The sequence below is a fragment of the Podarcis erhardii genome (genome assembly GCF_964252035.2).
Source record: "Podarcis erhardii genome assembly, chromosome: 6".
Lineage (NCBI taxonomy): Eukaryota > Metazoa > Chordata > Lepidosauria > Squamata > Lacertidae > Podarcis > Podarcis erhardii.
The window spans coordinates 87,870,722-87,891,571 of NC_138510.1; the positions used below are offsets into that span (position 1 = coordinate 87,870,722).

The window sequence follows — 20,850 nt, forward strand, 5'->3', positions numbered from 1 at the left end:
ACTAATGGAGCAAGCCAGCGCCAAAGATTTGTAGAACTGTGAATACCCCAGCCCAGGCAGCAGCAAGAAGCTGGCAGCGGCGGCAGGTTAGGGGTTAGGGGCGCAAATTACTTGCCTTGCCCCGGGTGCTGACAACCCACGCTACGCCGCTGGGTTGTTGGTCAAAACATAAGAAAAGAAGCCCGACCAAATTACATAAAACTGTCCTACTAGTTCCTTGCTTTTCATCACACATTGTGGGTTCTCTTTTCAGCAACTGTGAGTTTCCATAAATTCTTATATCACAACTTAAGAGACAGGTTTTTTTAAAAAAATCATCAAACCAATACGTTTTAAAATTTAGCATTCTAAAAAAAAAAATGCTAGCCCATGCTACAGTCAAGCATGAGGGAAGAACAATAGAAGAAGAAGAAGAAGAAGAAGAAGAAGAAGAAGAAGAAGAAGAAGAAGAAGAAGAGTTTGGATTTGATATCCCGCCTTTCACTCCCCTTCAGGAGTCTCAAAGCGGCTAACAATCTCCTTTCCCTTCCTCCCCCACAACAAACACTCTGTGAGGTGAGTGGGGCTGAGAGACTTCAAAGAAGTGTGACTGGCCCAAGGTCACCCAGCAGCTGCATGTGGAGGAGCGGAGACTCGAACCCGGTTCCCCAGATTACAAGACTACCACTCTTAACCACTACACCACACTGGCTCTAGGTGTTGGACTAGGACCCGGAAGGCCAATAAAATAAAGTCACTAACCAAATGTAATATATAGTCCTTGTGGCCTTGTTCCCTTGCAACACACTGTTCTGAAGGATTACATTCAACAATGCTCACTGATCACCATACGTGAATTTTCTATACCTAAAGTTCGGTGGACTCATCATCACTGGAAGTCTTCAAGAGGAGACTGGGCAGCCAATTTGTTGGCAATGCTCTCATTCTGGATTGCCTGCATTGAATAAGGCCTTGGAATAGATGTTCTACAAGACCCCTCCCATCTCATTAATGCCCATTTGATTTGGATGGCTGACCCTGAACATGAAACTGATTGACCACAATGAGAAGGGTGGTGTTTAAGGTGTTGGACTAGGACCCGGAAGGCCAGTCACTGTCTCTTAGCCTAACTGACTTAAAACTGTGGAGGACAGGAAACCATTTATGCTACCGTGAGCTCCTTGGAGGAAATATAAATGTGAAATTAAAACATGAAGAGTTTCTGTCAAGATATTTCTCCCCTATGGTCTAGCCTAGGCCATATACAGCCCTCCATCTTCACTGCAAGACTAGAATGGCCAACCAGCAAGGTTAAAAGGTGCCTACACACACATGCACCACAAAATGCAAGTCTATTTTGTTTGCATTCACCCAAGGTCATATAATAACTTGAATTTCAGAAGGGGAACTCTCTAACAGACGCTGTACAACTCTTCAGCCATATAATGTTAAACCTCAGACTTCAAATTATGCATGCGTATAATTTATTTCAGCAAGAACAATGGCAAAATACAGATTTTACATTGCATTTCTGAGTGCTCAAAAGTCACATCAAGTGGCTCCTGAGAATTCCAGAATTTAACTATAGTCATAACAATTTAGACAATGTGAAACTTGTAGCTGAGCATCCCCTCCCAGCTCAATTTTGGAGAAAGGTTTTCCAGTGGGGCCAAAACACTAGCTGACAATCTCCCACAGGAACTTAGTGTCCAGCATTGAAACTCACACTTATGGCCAAATCATATTAAATTTTATTTACCCAACCCAGGACAAGGGCTTGCTGAATTAGTGAGGTGACCCTCAATAGATTGCAATGCAGAGTTCAAGCCTGGGCACTGACAGGAATGATTGGATTCAATCAAAGTGTGGGACGGAGTCATTTTGGATTTTGATTGCACCAGGCAGGGGTCATGATGAGAAACAGTTGCTGCTCACTCAGGAGAAATTTAAAGAGAACATCTACCCTCCGCACAGCATTTAAGAGCACATTTATTAGAATTGGGGAGGTGGGGTGTAAAGGCTAAAAAGTGAAAGTAAAAGTCAGTCTCATAAACAACAGACCCTCCAAGTGTCCCTATTTTCCAGGGACATCCCTGATTTACAGAAGCCATCCCAGTTTCTGATTTGATCCCAGAATGTCCCACTTTTCCCTAGGACGTCCCTTTTTTCATTTGAGAAATGTTGGAGGGTATGGAGTTATCCGACCCCCAAACTGTCTGAAGATAATCCTGTAAAGGGAAGCTTTTTTAAAAAATGTTTAAAGTTTTATTGTGTTTTTATATATGTTGGAAGCTGCCCAGAGTGACTTGGGCAACCCAGTAAGATGTCTGGGGTACAAACGATAATTTTAGCATTATGGAATGGGACATCCCTATTTTCATTTGAGAAATGTTGGAGGGTATGAAATAATGACTTAGACTTTATCTAAAGCACATGACTTCCCCAAAGAATTCTGGGAACTGTAGTTTCCCCCTCACAGAGCTACAATTCTCAGCACTCTGAATGAGCTACAGTTCCCTGGGTTTTTAGGGTGAAGTCATGCGCTTTAAATGTGTAGTGTTGGCTGCAACCCTAAATCTTTATTATTGCTTCACCCACACAATGGATTCCTCCTAAAATATGAACTGTGGGAGGAAAAGATCCTCGAATTCATTCATGTGAGCCATGCCACAGCTTCCCACATTGTCCTAGGGTTGTGCCAGTATAGGTGGCTACTTAAAGGTAAATGTAAAGGGACCCCTGACCATTAGATCCAGTCGTGACTGACTCTGGGGTTGCAGCGCTCATCACGCTTTATTGGCTAAGGGAGCCGGCATACAGCTTCCAGGTCATGTGGCCAGCATGACTAAGCCGTTTCTGGTGAACCAGAGCAGCGCACGGAAACGCTGTGTACCTTCCCACCAGAACAGTACCTATTTATCTACTTGCACTGGCATGCTTTCGAACTGCTAGGTTGACAGGAGCAGGGACCAAGCAACGGGAGCTCACCCCGTCGCAGGGATTCAAACTGCCGACCTTCTGATCAGCAAGTCCTAGGCTCTGTGGTTTAACCCACAGCACCACCCACGTCCCTATAGGTGGCCACTTACACATCAACAATAAAGAGGGCAGATGTGGGTACAGATTTGCATTAGATGCAGATGTAGAAATCATTTCTATAAATAGAAATATCCCTCTCCGGAGCATGTCTTCTTATTCACCCATACAGGTGGCAACTTGATGGGCAATATCAAGTTCACTGCTGCTCTCCTCCACAGCAGCAGGAGGAGCCACAATTGGCTCTGTGCTTCTCCTCTGCACTCTCTGAAAATGGGGGGCATCCCTACCCCCAAAATATAAGGGAGACCAAAAGGGCTCAGCCCCCAGGAGCTGGCATTCCCTGATGGGAAAACCTGAATGATTTATAAAATGATATCGCAGTCGCATTGCTTTAGTTTAGTTCAAGAGCAATTGCTCCACCACTAGAGCTGCAGAAAATAAAGCAGAGAGGGGAGAAGATGAATTGCATGTCACCCCCCTGGCACACGAAGCACCTTCAGTGATATGAAAGGTTTTAAGAGCAAACAAAATGGTTTCAAATCTCATTGTCTCAGGTAGTTGCAACCTGTCACCCTGACCTGGAATTTTAAGCTTCATAATCTATCTACTACTTAAATGCATTCATGTTTAGTTTTTACACTAGGGGCGGGGGAACCCTGTGTGTTTGATAATCCCAAAATCAGCCTGTGACCCATTTCACCACAGTGGATTTCATAGCCTGATCTTTTCTTGTTGCTCTGTAACCCGAGCATCACTGGTGCATAAGTCCTTAAGCCTTAATTAAAAAGAGAGAAGCAGCTGAAAACCAGGAAGACAAAGCAGCTGAAAATCCCTTTATAGCTTTCAGAACAGCTCGAAGTGATTGCAGGAAAGAAGATGAACATGGCGTTCAAATATATGTTTTAAAATGACCTATTGAAATTTATCTCTCCTGCCATAGCCTTCCGTGGAGGGATGTTTTACAGAGATGGCCTTTTATGTACATGCTTGTTCTGCAAGTTTAAATGAGTAAAGGAAATAGCGTGTGTGTATATATATATATATATATATGTGTGTGTGTGTGTGTGTGTGTCTGCCTGGGAGCTTACAGGGCACATGTACAATAATCTTTTATGCATTTTTCCCATTGTCTGCCTACAAAAACACAAATCACGAATATGTTAATTCTGTCCCCACTCCTCCTTTTCAAGAGCGCAAACTGTGCACATCGAGCTTCCTCTGTTTAGGTGGCTGTGTAGTTCCAATTAACATTTGAAAGAGCATGTGCATGTCACTCTTTTTTTTCAAGTGGGGAATCAGTAGAAAAGCAATAAAGATGCTAAATTCTTAATACCATTTAAAAACATAACAATGCTTAACATTTGTACGCCCCTTTCAAAGAGATTCGCTGCATTTTTTCCACTGTGATGCACAAAATAACCTTATAAAGGAAGCTGTCATTATTATCCTCAGGCAGGTGGAGCCTGGAAGAGAGTGACTTGCCTTAGGCTGCCAGTTGGGTTCATGGCAGCTTTTGAAACAAGGTTTTTCCTGACCCATAGCTCAATCTCTTAGAACCTAAAGGGAATTCGACGGCAGGATTACTGTGTTTAGTGCAAGATGCTGGAGTTGGGCAACAAAGGCAAAGGCACAATGGCAAGGGACACAAGCAGACCTGTGTTCATGAGCAGAAAATGAAACAGGGGTCAGTTGCAGCTAATGGAGGGTTTGCTGCCTTTGCAATGCCAAGACTGCTGCCAGTAACCGAGTGGGTGGGGAGGTTGTGGATTGCTGCAATGGATGGAGTATCAGATTGGCTCCACTATTGCACAAGCACCACCCCAAACCTCGCATGTCCTCTTCTCAGTTCCCAGCAGCAAACTCCATGCTGGGGAGGTAGATAAGCCATGTTGCTCCAATCCTGCTCCCTCACCCATCAGCAACTACCAATAAAGTTTGCACACAGAGAACTGTCATTGAAATTCTACTCAATGTTGATCCAGAGTAGATTCCAATGTATAGTTAGCCACGTAAAAATGTAAACACGTTGCAGGATTCCCAGAAAATAGACGAGAGGCAATTGTATTTCAAGCAGCAGAGCTTTACTGCTACTGAAGGCAAATGAGCATAATGGTCACAGATCCAACACATTCAGGATTGGCACCATCCTTAAGAAATCCAGTTGCAGCAGACTTAAATTTATAATAACTTATAGGACGACTAAACCCTAACACTAAGCATACTATGTACAGAACACCACACAAGAAGGAAAGAGAAAGAAAAAAGTGAAACCCAGGCTTCTTCTGGCCTGTTATTATAGTCAGTATGACAGAAGGAGATAACAGAAGCAGTTTAAGCCAGCTGTACTCAGCTTCTCTGAAGGAATAACCCAAACATCACAAACCTTCTGCTTATTTCTTTCACACAGAGGCTTCCAGAACCCTCTTGAATTAATTATAATACGAAAACGTAAAGGTAAAGGGACCCGTGACCATTAGGTTCAGTCGCAAACGACTCTGGGGTTCTGGCGCTTATCTCACTTTACTGGCCAAGGGAGCCAGCGTACAGCTTCTGGGTCATGTGGCCAGCAAGACTAAGCTGTTTCTGCTGAACCAGAGCAGCACACGGAAACGCTGTTTACCTTCCCGCCGGAGTGGTACCTATTTATCTACTTGCACTTTGTGCTTTCAAACTGCTAGTTTGGCAGAAGCAGGGACTGAGCAATGGGAGCTCGCCCCATCGTGGGGATTCGAACCACCGACCTTCTGATTGGCAAGCCCTAGGCTCTGTGGTTTAACCCGGAGTGCCACCCATCTCTGCAAATCAGATCAATACTTTCTGCAGTAACAAATGCAAACTGACAAGAACAACACCCCTTATTGCAAGAATGAGCAACCTTTCTTTCTGTTGACAAACACCTTCTTTGGGGCATAATCTGCTGGGGGTGGGTCACATGCTGGTGGTGGAGAGAGTCAAAGCCAGCAGTAAGCACTTGCCAAAGGCTTTGAAGCTGAGGGCTGCATGAAATAAGTGAAAGGACACAGACAGACCTAGGGTTATAGGTTGCCCCCTGCTTTGATTGGCCCTCATGAGAAGGTTTTCAAAAGCAGTAAGCAGGTGAAATTGGAAGGGTAGCATCAAAGTTCCCGTGTGTTAACCCTTTGGATCATAGCAATTTCTCATAGCCACACATCCAGAACACCAAAATAGTACAATAGCTTCATCTGACCCAAGAGTGAACTCCAGAATAACTGATTCATATCTGCATTTCTCCATTACAGTTTTAACTGGGCAATGATCTTAAAATAAGTGAAATAAATAAGGTTCCCTCCCCTTGTTAATTTTTTGACATTTTTTTTCATTTCAACAGTTCTAAAATTTTGTGGCGTCTCACCTCACTTTTCTCAGATGGATAAGCTTGCGAAAACTTTGCTGTTTGATTAAGTTATGCATGAAGAAGTGGGGAAACACAAGACAATTGTACATTCAAATGGCTGCTAATTACACCCTTCTGACATAGTTATTGTGTGAGAAGCACACTTCGAATGAAACTGCTGCACTATCTAATTGAACTCAAAAATATTTCTGACATTTTAATGAACACACCAATTAGTTTTATTTCACAAGTCTTTCAAATGAACCACAAAGGATTAGAAAATGGCATTCAAGGTCTGCGTATAATTAAATTGCATTAACTCTGGAAGGTGGAGGGACAGGTAATGTCATCCAGGATTGAAAAATATGTAAGACACACATTAGCATTTAAAGATGCCTTGGAGTAAATAAGATTTTCACTCTGACAGCCATTCATTCAGAATCACCTTTGATAGTGATGGAGTGAAACAGAGACTTCTGTAACAAGGTAATCCCTCCCAGTCAACCCGTTTGGACCACTTGTCCTCATTGGTGCAATTCTCTCAAAAGTTTGACTCATGAAAAACTTGAAGCAAATGTGGAGATAGTGCTGGATTTAAGAGTGCCGGGCCAAAGGGTGTGCAAAACAACAACAACATTCATATGGGTACCTACTGAGAAGACCCATTAAAAAGCAACTGTACCAGTAGCAATTATTGTGAAAATAAAAATATATTAGGAGGGGGGTGCCGAATTTTGTCCTCACTCAGGATATCATATTACCGAAGTCCACCCTGTTGATTCCTACCTAGAAGAAAGGTCAGAAGGCCAAAGTAGATGTCAGCTAATTAATGAAACTTTCCTTGTTGCTGTTTTTTGCAACAGCACAGCTGGGGATCATTTCGATTGCCGCTCTAACCACTTGGCCCTCAGCAGAAGCTGCGACCAGCTGCATAGGTGGTGTGTCATTTTTGCCCAGTTTGTCTACGGACTATGTGCGTTGCAAAGGATTCTGGGGGGTATTCTACTGCACATTCTCAGTTCATAGCAAGGGACTCACCAGGCTATGGTCACCACTTATGCATCACCAAAAAAGGACTAAAATTTGCATGCAATTATTCCTATCTAGAGATACAAAATTAGAAATGATTACCATCTCTCTATATAATAAAAATGTAACAATGCAGCACCCATTGTAGGACTTGAAGAGCCAAGGCCTGCCTGATCTGGCTTCTAATTTGTTTCGGGCAAATTTCAGGTACTGGTTTTGACCTTAAACCCCTTGCCCATGTCAGTCCTGCATGTCTCCAACAATGACCTTGCCATGTACCTCACCATACTCCTAGAAAAGCAAAATTTTACACATCACTTGGGAAGACAGGCAAACTAATGCCAGTGTACTGGAAGAAGCAAAGATCACCAATGTCAAAGCAGTGATTCAACATCCACTTTGTTGGACTGGTCATGTTGTGCAGATGCCTGATTATCGTCTTCCAAAGCAATTACTCTACTTTGAACTTAAAAATGGAAAGAGTAATGCCGGTTGCCAACAAAAGAGGTTTAAAGACTCTCAAGGCAAATCTAAAAAAGTGTAGTATAAACACCAACAACTGGGCAACACTGGCCTGCAAGCGCTCCAGTTGGAGAACAGCCTTTACCAAAGGTGTCATGGGCTTTGAAGACGCTTAAACTCAGGATGAAAGGGAGAAAAAAGCCAAAAGGAAGGCGTGTTTGGCAAGCCCTCACTGTGATCAACTCCCACCCAGAAACCTATGTCCCCACTGTGGAAGGACGTGTGGGTCTAGAATTGGCCTCCACAGTCACTTACAGACTCACTGTTAAAACCATGTTTATGGAAGACAATCATACTCGCCTATGAGTGATCGCCAAAGTAAAGAATACACTAAGAACAGCAAATGCAACTCTGGCTTCTATCCTATCATGTATCTTCTCTTTCTCGGACGTGGCAATTTCCATTCAAACTGTTTCGGAGAGGAACTGTAGTTGCTGGTCCCTTTCTTTGTACAGTTTTGTCAGCAGCTTATAGGCCTTTCAAAGGTTTGCTTTAATAGTCTCTCTGACAAGAGTAACTGTTTCATTCTGGTGCTGTTGCATCTTTTGATTGTCTCTGCTGCTTACAGGTTGTTAGGTAAAGGTAAAAGGACCCCCGACCATTAGGTCCAGTCATGACCGACTCTGGAGTTGTGGCGCTCATCTCGCTTTATTGGCCGAGGGAGCTGGCGTACAGCTTCTGGGTCATGTGGCCAGCATGACTAAGCCGCTTCTGGCAAACCAGAGCAGCGCACAGAAACGCCGTTTACCTTCCCGCCGGAGCGGTACCCATTTATCTACTTGCACTTTGAGGTGCTTTCGAACTGCTAGGATGGCAGGAGCTGGGACCGAACAACGGGACTGAACCGCCAACCTGCTGATCGGCAAGTCCTAGGCTCTGTGGTTTAACCCACAGCGTCACCCGCGTCCCAGGTTGTTACTCGTTTTTAAATTCATGTGCTGCTTTGACCACTCAAGCCTCTGAACTGGGAAAGTGACTTACAAAGTTTATAAATCAATCAAATAAAAAGAGCCAGAGATCACTGATCTCAAACTTTTTAGAATATTCTTCCATTTCAAATATTAACTGAAAAGTAGATTCTTAGCGCTGTTATTTATTGGACAAGCTCTTTGGATTTTTATAATCTATAACTCATCCTTTCACATTGATTTGCTGCTGATTCCCCCAAAGTCATGTAGAAAAGGACGTGAAGTATTGTAATCCTCAATACTGCTTATGAAATCTCCCATTTACATGCATGCTGTCCATACACCAAAGCCATTAAATATCATAAACGCAGAGTTAATGTCTCATTTCTAAAAGTTATGTATCTTAGTAATTACATTAAATGACTTTCAAAGACTAAATTTCGAAACTCTATTGACAAAGCAGTCAGGAATAACTTTAAATAACCTTATGCTTCATGAGCACTTGAATGACTCATTGACTTAAAGCAGAAATAGGGAGCGGGAACAGGGGATTCATCTCTGCACGCTTGTAAAGCAAACCTCACAGAAAACTATATTCATCCATTCACCATTGCGGCAGCCCAATAACTACTTACCTAAGTTCCATTCAACATACTGGGGCTCACTTCTGAAGGTGTAGGATTGCTGTTGCACTCACATTTCTCTTCCAGAAATAATATTTATAATAATAACTATTTATTATTTATACCCTGCCCATCTGGCTGGGTTTCCCCAGCCACTCTGGGTGGCTCCCAACAGAATATTAAAAATGCGATAAAACATCAAACTTCCCTAAACAGGGCTGCCTTCAGATATCTTCTAAAAGTCAGATAGTTGTTTTTGTCCTCGATATCTGATGGGAGGGAGTTCCACAGGGCGGGCGCCACTACCGAGAAGGCCCTCTGCCTGGTTCCCTGTAACCTCACTTCTTGCAGTGAGGGAACCACCAGAAGGCCCTCGGAGCTGGACCTCAGTGTCCAGGCTGAATGATGGGGGTGGAGACGCTTCTTCAGGTATACTGGACCGAGGTTGTTTAGGGCTTTAAAGGTCAGCACCAACACTTTGAATTGTGCTCAGAAATGTACTGGGAGCCAATGTAGGTCTTTCAGAGCCGGTGTTATATGGTCTCAGCAGCCACTCCCAGTCACCAGTCTAGCTGCCTCAACAAAGTACATAACCCTGGTAATACAGTGGTACCTCAGGTTAAGAATTTAATTCGTTCCGGAGGTCTGTTCTTAACCTGAAACTGTTCTTAACCTGAGGTACCACTTTAGCTAATGGGGCCTCCCGCTGCTGCCGTGCCACCGTGGCACAATTTCTGTTCTCATCCCGAAGCAAAGTTCTTAACCCAAGGTACTTTTTCTGTGTTAGCAGAATCTGTAACCTGAAGCGTCTGTAACCTGAGGTTCCACTGTAGGTCATTCAACGCACATTGAAACACACAATTAAAACGACTTCAAAAGTAATATTGTTAACATTCAAAAAATAGGCAAAATTACAACGCTAGGATGTTAAACGTGATATAATTTTTGTTTGGAATTTCAGTTCTGAATACACATGCAAATAATGATCCATCCGATGGACATGTGCTTTGAATGAGACTCAGTACAGCCCTCTTCCCACCCAAGTTGGACACCTTCAAATAGAGAAGATATCCTTTAAATCATGGTACTTTCCCACTCCATTCATTGGCCTTTGTTTCCCAAAAGTACAGAACAGATGCAAATTTTGTCAGAGGGCAAATGAAAAACTTTAGCAATTTCTTTCAGTGTAACGCAACTTTTTAAATCCCCGGTCAGAAAAACCCTGAGCAAGGGAAATGACCTTCTGGAGAAGGGGAAGAGAAGAATGTGCTTTGTTTTAACAGGAAAGAGAAGTAATTATTTTTAATGCAGCTTAATTTAAATCTTACGATGCCAAAATATAGACATCCCTACATGCTGCAGAAAATCAGGCACCATTTCTACACTTGCAACCAAGAAATTAATAAGTAAAATCTACCATGCCTTGGGCAGTGCTTTTAAAATAGGGAAGAAAACAGAACGTGGAAGCCTTAGGGGCTCTTATTGCAAGAATCTGCAAGTCCACATGAATTCAAAAGGAAATGGCCGAGAGCCAGCAAAATCGCCCCCTTCTCCTGTCCTCCTTGCAAAGTCAATGCATCAGCCCAAGCTTACATATCAACTCAGAGGCATGGTGAAATGCTGAAGGCCAATTAGGAATAAAGGACAGAATTCCTCAAGAAAATTAATAGGGTAAGAGCATAAAAGCGCTTGCACATATGGACTTTAGTGATATGGCACATCCCTGTTATTAATCCCAGACGTACGGCAGCCCTAGTATTACGAGAGTGGATAGGCTCTGTGGTAGGCTGCAAAGGATTCTGGGATATATTGTATGGTGCACATTCAGTTTACACAGAATAAAAAACCAAACTTGTTGACTCCATCTGCTCATGTACTAATTGAGAGAATGTCCTAGAAGTCATCTATCACTTTCCTGCAGTTTCAAAGGAGGTGAAATGCCTATTTTTAAAAAAATTATTACAGTGGTACCTTGGGTTACAGAAACTTCAGGTTACAGATGTTTCAGGTTACAGACTCTGCTAACCCAGAAATAGTACCTTGGGTTAAGAACTTTGCTTCAGGATGAGAACAGAAATCGTGCGGCGGCGGCGGGAGGCCCCATTAGCTAAAGTGGTACCTCAGGTTAAGAACGGACCTCCAGAATGAATTAAGTTCTTAACCTGAAGTGCCATTGTATTATTATTATTATTATTATTATTATTTATTATTATTGCTTGTACCCCACTGATCTGACTGGGTTGCCCCAGACATTCGGGCAGGTTCCAACAAAACATCAAACATTAAAAACTTTGCTCTATAGAGAATTTGTTTTTCAAGAAATATCCTACATTTCCTGCTCTTCCAGGCAAGCCACTGCTCAAAATGGGGTGGGATGCCATCCTACGCCCCTTCACCTAGACCTATAGCTACTCTACTTATCTTCAAGTGAACATAACTGAGTCTGGCTTAACCACATCACTTCCACTTCAGGCCCTGGGAGAAGTTTGCCCACCATTTTCCTTGACGGAACCATGATAAACCCTGCTTGCCAGGGTCCCTGGCACACAGAATTTTTATTTATTTCCCCATCTATTTCTCCAAGGAGCTCAAGGTGACATACAAGGCCCTCCCCCACATTTTATCCCCACAACAATCCTGTGGGGTAGATTAGGCTGAAAGGCCACAATGACTGGCCCAAGGTCACCCAGTGAGCTTCATGGATGAATGGGGACTTGAACCCTGGTCTCAGAAGTCCTAGTCTGACTCTCTAACCACTGTAGGGTTTGGAAGTTTGGTTCTGCACCTGTATAACCCACCTGAATGCTCAGACCAACTCAAGAAGGGATTTGCCTGCTTGTTTTACTTCCCTAACACACACCTCTCTAGATGTATTTAGGGCCAGAGCGGGTCCTATTTTTCCTTCAACCTGCTCTGTACTGTCCCATTAAATCTTGGTCCCAACAGATCCAAATGATCATCTTTTATGTTCTTCATTATACAATGAGGAGGACCATTTCAGATTCATGCATTGGCATACATAAAGGAAAATTATGTCCTAAATATAATGCAGCCTTTTTAATCCACCTGAAGGACTAAAAGGACCTCATGTACTGATGTTTTATTGGAATGATGTATCATGTTCCGACTGCTCTGCAGCAACTGCGCTATTGATCCAATCATATTTAATAATGCATCATGGCCTCAAAAATTATTATAGGTTATGAGCAAACGAAAGCGAGGAGGCACAAATATAATGCACTTTAGACAGGTGTATTATACCAAAGCACTGAGCTGTATTTCCCACTGACTTCTGTAAATGCACAGCATGCCATCTCAATAAAGAGAAGATGCTAAATTAGTCTAATTACAGGGTTTCTTCTTTGGCATTTTTCTGGCTATAATGACAGTCCCCACTGCCATCCCCATCCCTAATATCCTGCAGTGAAGTTATATCACTAAATTAAATAATATTATGGTTATTAGCTATCAAAATGCCTGTCACCATGATTGGGGGGGAGTAAGGTAGCTTTGTCTATTGCAAGGACCCTTGGAGGTGAAATAAAAGGATGCAAGGGGTGTGCACGGATCTGTCTCTCTGGCATCGACAACATGAAAATGGAAAGCTCCTTTAAGGTTAAAAAAAAAAGAAAAGGTAAGGACCCCTGGATGGTTAAGTCCAGTCAAAAGAGACTGGGGTGCGGCGCTCATATAGCTTTCAGGCCGAGGGAGCTGGTGTTTGTCCACAGACAGCTTTCCGGGTCATGAGGCCAGCAGGACTAAACTGCTTCTGGCACAACAGGACACCAGGACGGAAGCCAGAGTGCACAGAAACCCCATTTACCTCCCCACTGCAGTGATACCTATTTATCTACTTGCACTGGTGTGCTTTTGAACTGCTAGGTTGGCAAGAGCTGGGACAGAGCAATGGGAGCTCACCCCGTCGTGCAGATTCAAACTGCTGACCTTCTGATTGGCAAGCCCAAGAGACTCAGTGGTTCAGACCACAGTGCCACCCGAGTTCTTACGTCACGGTGTTCTGTTGCGCCAGAAGCGGTTTAGTCCTGCTGGCCATAAGACGCGCAAATCTGTCTGTGGACAAACGCTGGCTCACTCAGCCTGAAAGTGAGATGAGCACCGCAACCCAATATTCGCCTTTGACTGGACCTAACCGACCAGGGGTCCTTTACCTTTTACCTCCTTTATACCAAGTGAGATCACGGATTCATCTTGCTCGATATTGTCTAAACCATGGGTAGGCAAACTAAGACCCTGGGGCCAGATCTGGCCCAATCGCCTTCTAAATCCGGCCCGTGGATGATCCGGGAATCAGCGTGTTTTTACATGAGTAGAATGTGTCCTTTTATTTAAAATGCATCTCTGGGTTATTTGTGGCCCCCTGCTGAAAATGTATGCTGTAAACTGATGGGCAGCAAAACTCTGGCATTTCAGACAAGAGTCTTTCCTAACCCTACCTAGAGAGTTTTAACCAGGGACAGTTTGCAAGCAACTTATGACAGTAGGGCCTGGGCTAAGCACCGTCAGTGGGTCAAAGTCAGGTTTTGTGTATGCTACTGCTGCCGGGGTTGGGTGCATACTGCACCACACATGCCAGGGGTGGGGGCACAGAGGGAGTGTGCTGCAGCCACATCAGCCCAGCCAATGCCACTGCCTCAAATCAGTCTGATCAGGCACACCTACATCACCCTGGCGTGGCTTTGTGAGGCTGGGGTCGGACTGCCCAATCCCAGCCTCGCAAAGTGGTGTGGTGCAGACACTCATGCCTCGGAACCCAGCAGAGGAAAGGGGCAGAGATGCTGCCACTGTCTTTCCTCCTCTCAACCACTTCCGCCCCTGGGACAAGTTTGACCCAGGAGTGGAACTGCTGCTGGTTGGCGGCATTGAGCCATCGTGGGTCCACAACTCCATTGCATGCCTGAGCCTAGTGGAAGAGAGTTGCGGTGATGCTGCCATCACCCTCTCTGCTGCTTCCACCCCCGTGTCACAACCTCTTCCTCCCTCCTTGGGAGTGCCAGCAGGCATCCCTTTGCCGGCCGCAAGGAGAAGAAGACTCTGCCACCCCAGCCCCTAAGGTTCAGCCTGGGTGCGGCTTCTCTCCCTATGGCTCTGGCCTCGATGAGGGAGCTTGCCATGGGGGTTCCTGGTTGCTCTCTTAAAAAAATGTGCCTAGGGCCACGGACCCACCCTCCACATGCTACGCCACTGCCTCCAAGTGGATTGCTTTACTGTTCTTCACACCAGCCCATGTCAACCAGTCACCCATAAGGGAGAAAGGCATGGGGTGGGTTTTGTTGGGAATTCCATTCCACCCTTTGCTGCAGACACAAAGACATGATGCACTTAGAATGGTTTTATTCCACTTTAAGTGCCATTACTCCCCTCACCCCTTCTGGTTTAAGAATAATCCTGTGAATTGTACTTCATTGGGGTTCCAAGAACACTGTGCTCTCCCCTCCCAACTATAAATTTCTGTCAGAAAAGTGAGCTATGATTAAATCAATTTAAAACTGTAGCATGGGTATGCCCTAAGTAACCAAAAGCATTTCAGGATTAATTTCATTTTTAAAAAAGGAAAAAGACAGAGCCTAAGCTAGGTATCGGCACCAGAGAAACCCTTTCTAAGTGTCCAGTCCCTCACACGATTAGAATATGATATGATACATATACATATTCAGACACCTATTTGTTCCATTGCCTAACATTATGTATGTATGTATGTATGTATGTATGTATGTATGTATAAATAGTAGTAGTAGTAGTAATGTGTGAACCCTTAGTGGGCCTGACACTAAGATATGGATTTCTTACAAGAGAATATATATATATTATTTTGGGGCCCAATCACTGTAATTTCTTGCTCTCTGTAGTAATGTCTTTAGGCTCAGCAAAAAATAATAATAAAAAATCTTGTTTAAAAAAGTTTGCTGGATTGGATTTAGAGGACTGAATTTCCCATTTCTGCATTTTCACATACCTCATTACATTTCTCCAAAAATTATTTCCTTCACAGAGAATTAACTCACTTATTGTACTTTTTTTCCCCCCTTTTGGAAAGCACTGTTTATTATTTAAGCAACTAGCCTGATGGTAAAAGTTGGAATTATCTTTTATTTATAGTTTTTGCTTTCCATCTCAAAAGTATTTCAGCATTTTTATTAATGCTTTCGTTAATGTGGGTCTTATTTTCTTGCCAGCAACACACGTTGTAAATCAGATTTATGCTTTATGAAAGCATTCTTAACCTGCTGAAATACATTCAGGAAATGAAAACTAAATTGCCATGTACAAGACTAATTTGTTTTAAAAATGGAAATGATGTGTTTTCACTGAGAGAAAGTAGACCTTAGAAGAAACTTTGGCCTTACTATGAAGTTTCTTTTTCCCCCTGAAGGATATGTCGATTTGTGTTACCCCTCCCAATTTCTCCACAGGCAGGGTTATGTCAATTGTCTGACTTTTATCCTGCCATGAAGGTTGCCCCACCAGTTTCAGCAAGAACAATAACAGTCCAAGTTATAATTGTTAACAAAGACGAAGGACTCAAATTCTTCAAAAATAATGATTTCCAGAGCTTGCAATCACCCTACCCCTATCCTTACCCTGTTCTTGAAGTATGAGGTCACATGAAACAGAAAAAGCCCTTAATGGAGACTACATCCTCTCCATCCACTAATGAAATATCATAGCTCAGCACAGACACATATTTTGTATTTAGAAGGCTGCATGGGACGCGGGTGGCGCTGTGGGTTAAACCACAGAGCCTAGGACTTGCCGATCAGAAGGTCAGTGGTTCGAATCCCCGGAACGGGGTGAGCTCCCATTGCTCGGTCCCAGCTCCTGCCCATCTGGCAGTTCGAAAGCACATCAAAGTGCAAGTAGATAAATAGGTACCACTCCGGCGGGAAAGTAAACGGCGTTTCTATGCACTGCTCTGGTTCGCCAGAAGCGGCTTAGTCATTCTGACCACATGACCCGGAAGCTGTACGCTGACTCCCTCGGCCAATAAAGCAAGATGAGCGCCAGAACTCCAGAGTCAGTCACAACTGGACCTAATGGTCAGGGGTCCCTTTATCTTTACCTATGTTCAATCACAAGTATCTCCTGGTTGGTTGGTGGGGAAACTGACACTATGAGTGCCACTGCCAGTCAGAGCAGAAAAACACAGCAGCTTCCTATGTTAAATCTAGTGTTGGGGGGCAACCTTCACAATAAGCCCTATAGACCCAACACAAGCCCCTACTTATAATTAAGCCCCATTGATTCCTATGGCAATCAAGTTGCTCATTAGAAGCTTTTCACATTCATTTCAATGGGACCTAACAGTCTGGAACTGACCTAATACTCCTCCTTCAGTGGAAGACAGTGCCCTGAGGCAAGTTATTAAGCTTTTAAAGGCAAATCCGAGTTAGAAGACTCTTGAGTTGCTTTCTCTATTACATGGCAAAAGAAGAATTTACTCAGCTGTGTATTTATCACTGGTAAAACAGGAAATATATAATCAGCAAGATGACTGGGCTGATAAATGTATTTATCTTCTTAATGAGCTTTGTTGAAATGGTTAGAGTGATTAATGAGAGTGAGCATGCCATCAGTAACCTTGAAAACCCAAAAGTCAATATTTTGGGGGGAAAATCCTTTGCACAGTGATCCATGATGCTGAAAGCTGCAGAAACCTCACAGGGATACCTGCTAGCTGATGAGCAGACATGTTCGACATGGTGTTATTTAAAGAGGATTAAGCATTATGGGAGAAGTAATGGAGGTTTGTTTTAACGGACCTTTAACTCAAGAATGCAAGTCTCCTAATGCCTCCAAAAGGATTTGACTATCTGATTAGTTAGTTAATCAAACCTGCTGAAACCTGTGAATTGCCACACCTTTGGAAATATCCACTGGAAGCAAAATTCAGTTTCGTTCCCATTGGGATGTGTTTGCCTATAGGAATGTAATTATTCAAACTAGCGGCTTACCAGTTCTCTACTTTTAGCAGCCCATGTTCCACATCTGCAGAAAATCCACCCTAGAATCCATGAAGGTTGCAAGGGGTTCTGGATCGTATATTAGGATATTCAATTTATGCTGTGGGTCATATAAGTAGCGCAGTTCCTGTCAAATCCCCTAAGCCCTGCCCCTTGTTTGATTGATGTTATTATAGGAAACCCCACCCCAAAAGTCACAATCCCAGTGACAGCACCAGAAGTTCTGTGTCCAGATTCCCTGGCCTACCTGACAGACAGACAGACAGTGTGCCAAGACAAAGTTCCAAGTCCATAGGCCAATCCACATAAGCAAAGTCCAAAGATCATTCCGGGGTCAGTCCAAGTAAGCCAAGATAGAAGTTCAGCAGTCAGGATACAGTCCAGGGTCAGTCTCGAGGCAGAAACCCGTGAAGGTCCAAGGAAAACCCCAGGCAAAGTTCCTCAACAGTTGAGCACTTCAACTCTGCTGCTTTCTTATACTGTACCTGCTGATTGCAGCATCTGGGCTTGATGAGGCAGATGACCCTCACCTGTTCTCTGCTTGCCCCAGCTGAGGAATCACATGCCTTCTTCCCCACCTGGCCAGCTAGTAAACTAGGCTGCAGGCCTTGACCTGCCTCTGCTTCCTGGAGTGTCCCACCCACTGTTCTCTATGTCTTGGACCAGCTGTGTTCATGGGGTCAGGGGCCTCACTGGCGAGGGGTCCTGCTGCCCGGCTTACTCTCTCACTCTTTTTTCTTTTAGAAAGCGTGTTCTCCTTCATGGAGAGCATGTGTTGTGGTGGGGGCCGCCAGGACACTCCAAAGTTGTGGGGCGGGCTAATTGATCGTTGGCCACTGTTGTGATTGGGCTTCCCTTGTTGTTGGGAAGAAGTTAATGTTGCCATTTGTTGACTGACAGCCAGAAATGCTAACACTCCTTGCACGAGGCTAGGGCTTCCTCTTTTCGCCCGTGCATCGGATTGCCCGTCCCCCCCTCCCTAGAATTAGGGTTGTTTGCTTGACCTTGCTATGCCTGTCATGGGGTCATCTGCTCTTGGGGCAGGGGCCCAGTAGGAATTTTGTCCATCTGACTGATTGGCTGGGGCCATTTGGTTTTTGCCTACTGCGTAGCAAATCGTCACAATTTGTAAGGTTGTGGTTAGGCACTGGTTGATGGTTTGGTTGGTTGAGGGGCATGGATTGGCTGTGCCTGCCCCTCCAATGCTGCTGCTGCAAGGGATTCTGTTAAAGAAATGAGGGGCTAAATATTGCTTGTCCACCCTGTCAAGGGGGCTCGGGCCATTGCAAGAGCTCCTGGCTGCATTTGGGGTGGGCTGAGGGCAGGTTCCCTGCTCCGTCGCTACCCCCAAGTGTATTCCCCTTTTCTGACTTTTGCAGGCGTGCGGAGTGTCAGTCTGTCCCCCATGGGGGGGGCGCAGATAGTCGCAACCAATGCTAAGCAACCACTCACATGTTTGTATTTTAATAAAGTTGTGGCCAAAATTATGCCAAAAACCTTAAACAAAAATATTGGTGTGATGTGCGAGTTATTGGGGTGGTCCTGGGGACCTTGACACGCAATGGCACCTCATGTTAAGAACAGTTTCAGGATAAGAAGGGACCTCCAGAACGAATTAAGTTCATACCCTAAGGTACCACTGTATAACAATCCAAATGCATTTCCATATATAGAGATTAGTCTGAATCTCAAGACTTTCCCCCCATTCCTTTCATGGTTCCCATTTTCAACTGCATATTATTTCATAATGCATATTTTGTATCTGTTCATATTGTCCATAGTAATTGTTACAATACAAGTGTTATTAAATTCCTGCTAATGTTTTCATCTGCTTACAGTGGCCTCCTAAATATATCATATTTTTTCCCCATTCTTTCTTAAAGTTTTGGTCTTCTTGGTTCCTGCTGCTCGACTTCCTGTGCCCTGGCTCCTCACCATCTTCTGTCACCCCATGAGTACTATCTACACCAACGACAAGAGGATGGCAGAAAGTGAGGAGGAATTAAAGAACCTTTTAATGAGGGTGAAAGAGGAGAGCGCAAAATATGGTTTGAAGCTCACTGGTCCCATCACCTCCTGGCAAATAGAAGGGGAAGAAGTTCTTAACCCAAGGTACTATTTCTGGGTCAACGGAGTCTGTAACCTGAAGCGTCTGTAACCTGAAGTGTCTGTAACCCACTGTAGTTGTGCTTTTTAAAAACCTTGTGAAAATAGTGTAACTGCAAAAATTGAAGCATTTCTCCTCAAGCTTACCCTCTAAGGAAAACACCTGGGTGTGGAAGGGTGTGCTTATTTGTCAGATAGGTCTAGCTTCCAATCAGAGGAAATAATTATACCAGCGTTCTTCAATCGCACGGCTTTGAGGGAAGGAATGCATCACCCTGTTCTTGACTATTCTGCGTTCTTTCTTAGTTCTGCTAGCAGGTCTTGCTTGGAAAATGCTGGACCTCCGCATCCTTCAGCCTCTGTGCCACATGCCCACACATTCGCTCTTGTCAAACCAGCTTTACACTTTGCTTCAGCAATTTTGGGTGCCAATTAAACAGTGCATTGGCCCGACACTGTCTTTTTATTTTACAAGTGTGAGAGGCACATCATTTACTCCACCCACTTTTGCCTGGCACTGAAGGAATGGGTTTCCCAAACCTAAAACTGACTGTGCAGGCAGTTTGAAACTGCACCAAAATCCCTATTTTTCCTTAGCTAAAATCCATTAACTTGAGCTCTGAGTCAATGTATAAACAAAAACCCGGCTGTGCTCGAAGCTCTCTCCCTTATCAGTCCGTGACGGCAATGAGTGACCTTGCCAAGGTCCAGTAGAGCAGGGATGATGCGTCTGTGCCTTATCTTATATCCTGACCACAAAAGACACACAGACCCAGTCTGGGAACAGCGCCAGAGGGTGTTCTTGGAGATTGTGACCTCTGGCTCCAAGATAAGAGTAGGAACAGGAAGATCCTTTTATGGTCAGAAGTATAGGAAGGAATACCCTTTTATTGTTAAGAGTGCCGGAGCAGGAACATCTGTGATGTCAACCTGCGTGTACAAGCTGACGTGGCTGGATTCCTGGGGAAGGGGGAGAGGGTGCCTGGAGGATATATATACTGCATGAAATTTCTCATTTCTTTGGACTTGCTGTGGACTCACCATGCAAGTGCCTTCTGCTATCCGGAGAGCAGAATAAACTCTTTCTTTGAACCAATCTCGGTGTCATTTGACTTCCTTCCTCCTGTCCCGGAGCAACGCAGACCCAATTGGTGAACTCCAATAAAGCTACAGCACCACCCACAACTGGAATGCTGCCTTAAAAAGCCGTCCATGTGAGAATGTGGTCCTCAGATTGTGAAAGGTTCTCGGATCCTGCCCTATAACATTCCTAAGAAACGGATTGGGGAAGGAGGGCACAGGGAACTGCA

The 20,850-nt window shown here is 44.1% G+C and overlaps 1 protein-coding gene across 2 annotated transcripts in view; it reads right to left on the reverse strand.

Moving 5' to 3' along the window:
• The window catches only part of PLA2G4A (phospholipase A2 group IVA), a 909,235-nt gene that overhangs the window by 105,354 nt on the left and 783,031 nt on the right, over positions 1-20,850 (reverse strand). Inside the window, exon 18 of one of the 2 annotated variants that reach the window (XM_081865875.1) lies at positions 13,342-13,457. The exons of the other annotated variant lie outside the window; for it this stretch is intronic. The gene's annotated coding sequence lies outside the window, so the exon portion shown is untranslated. Of the gene's footprint in view, positions 1-13,341; positions 13,458-20,850 lie in introns of those variants that run through there. 2 annotated transcript variants of the gene reach the window in all.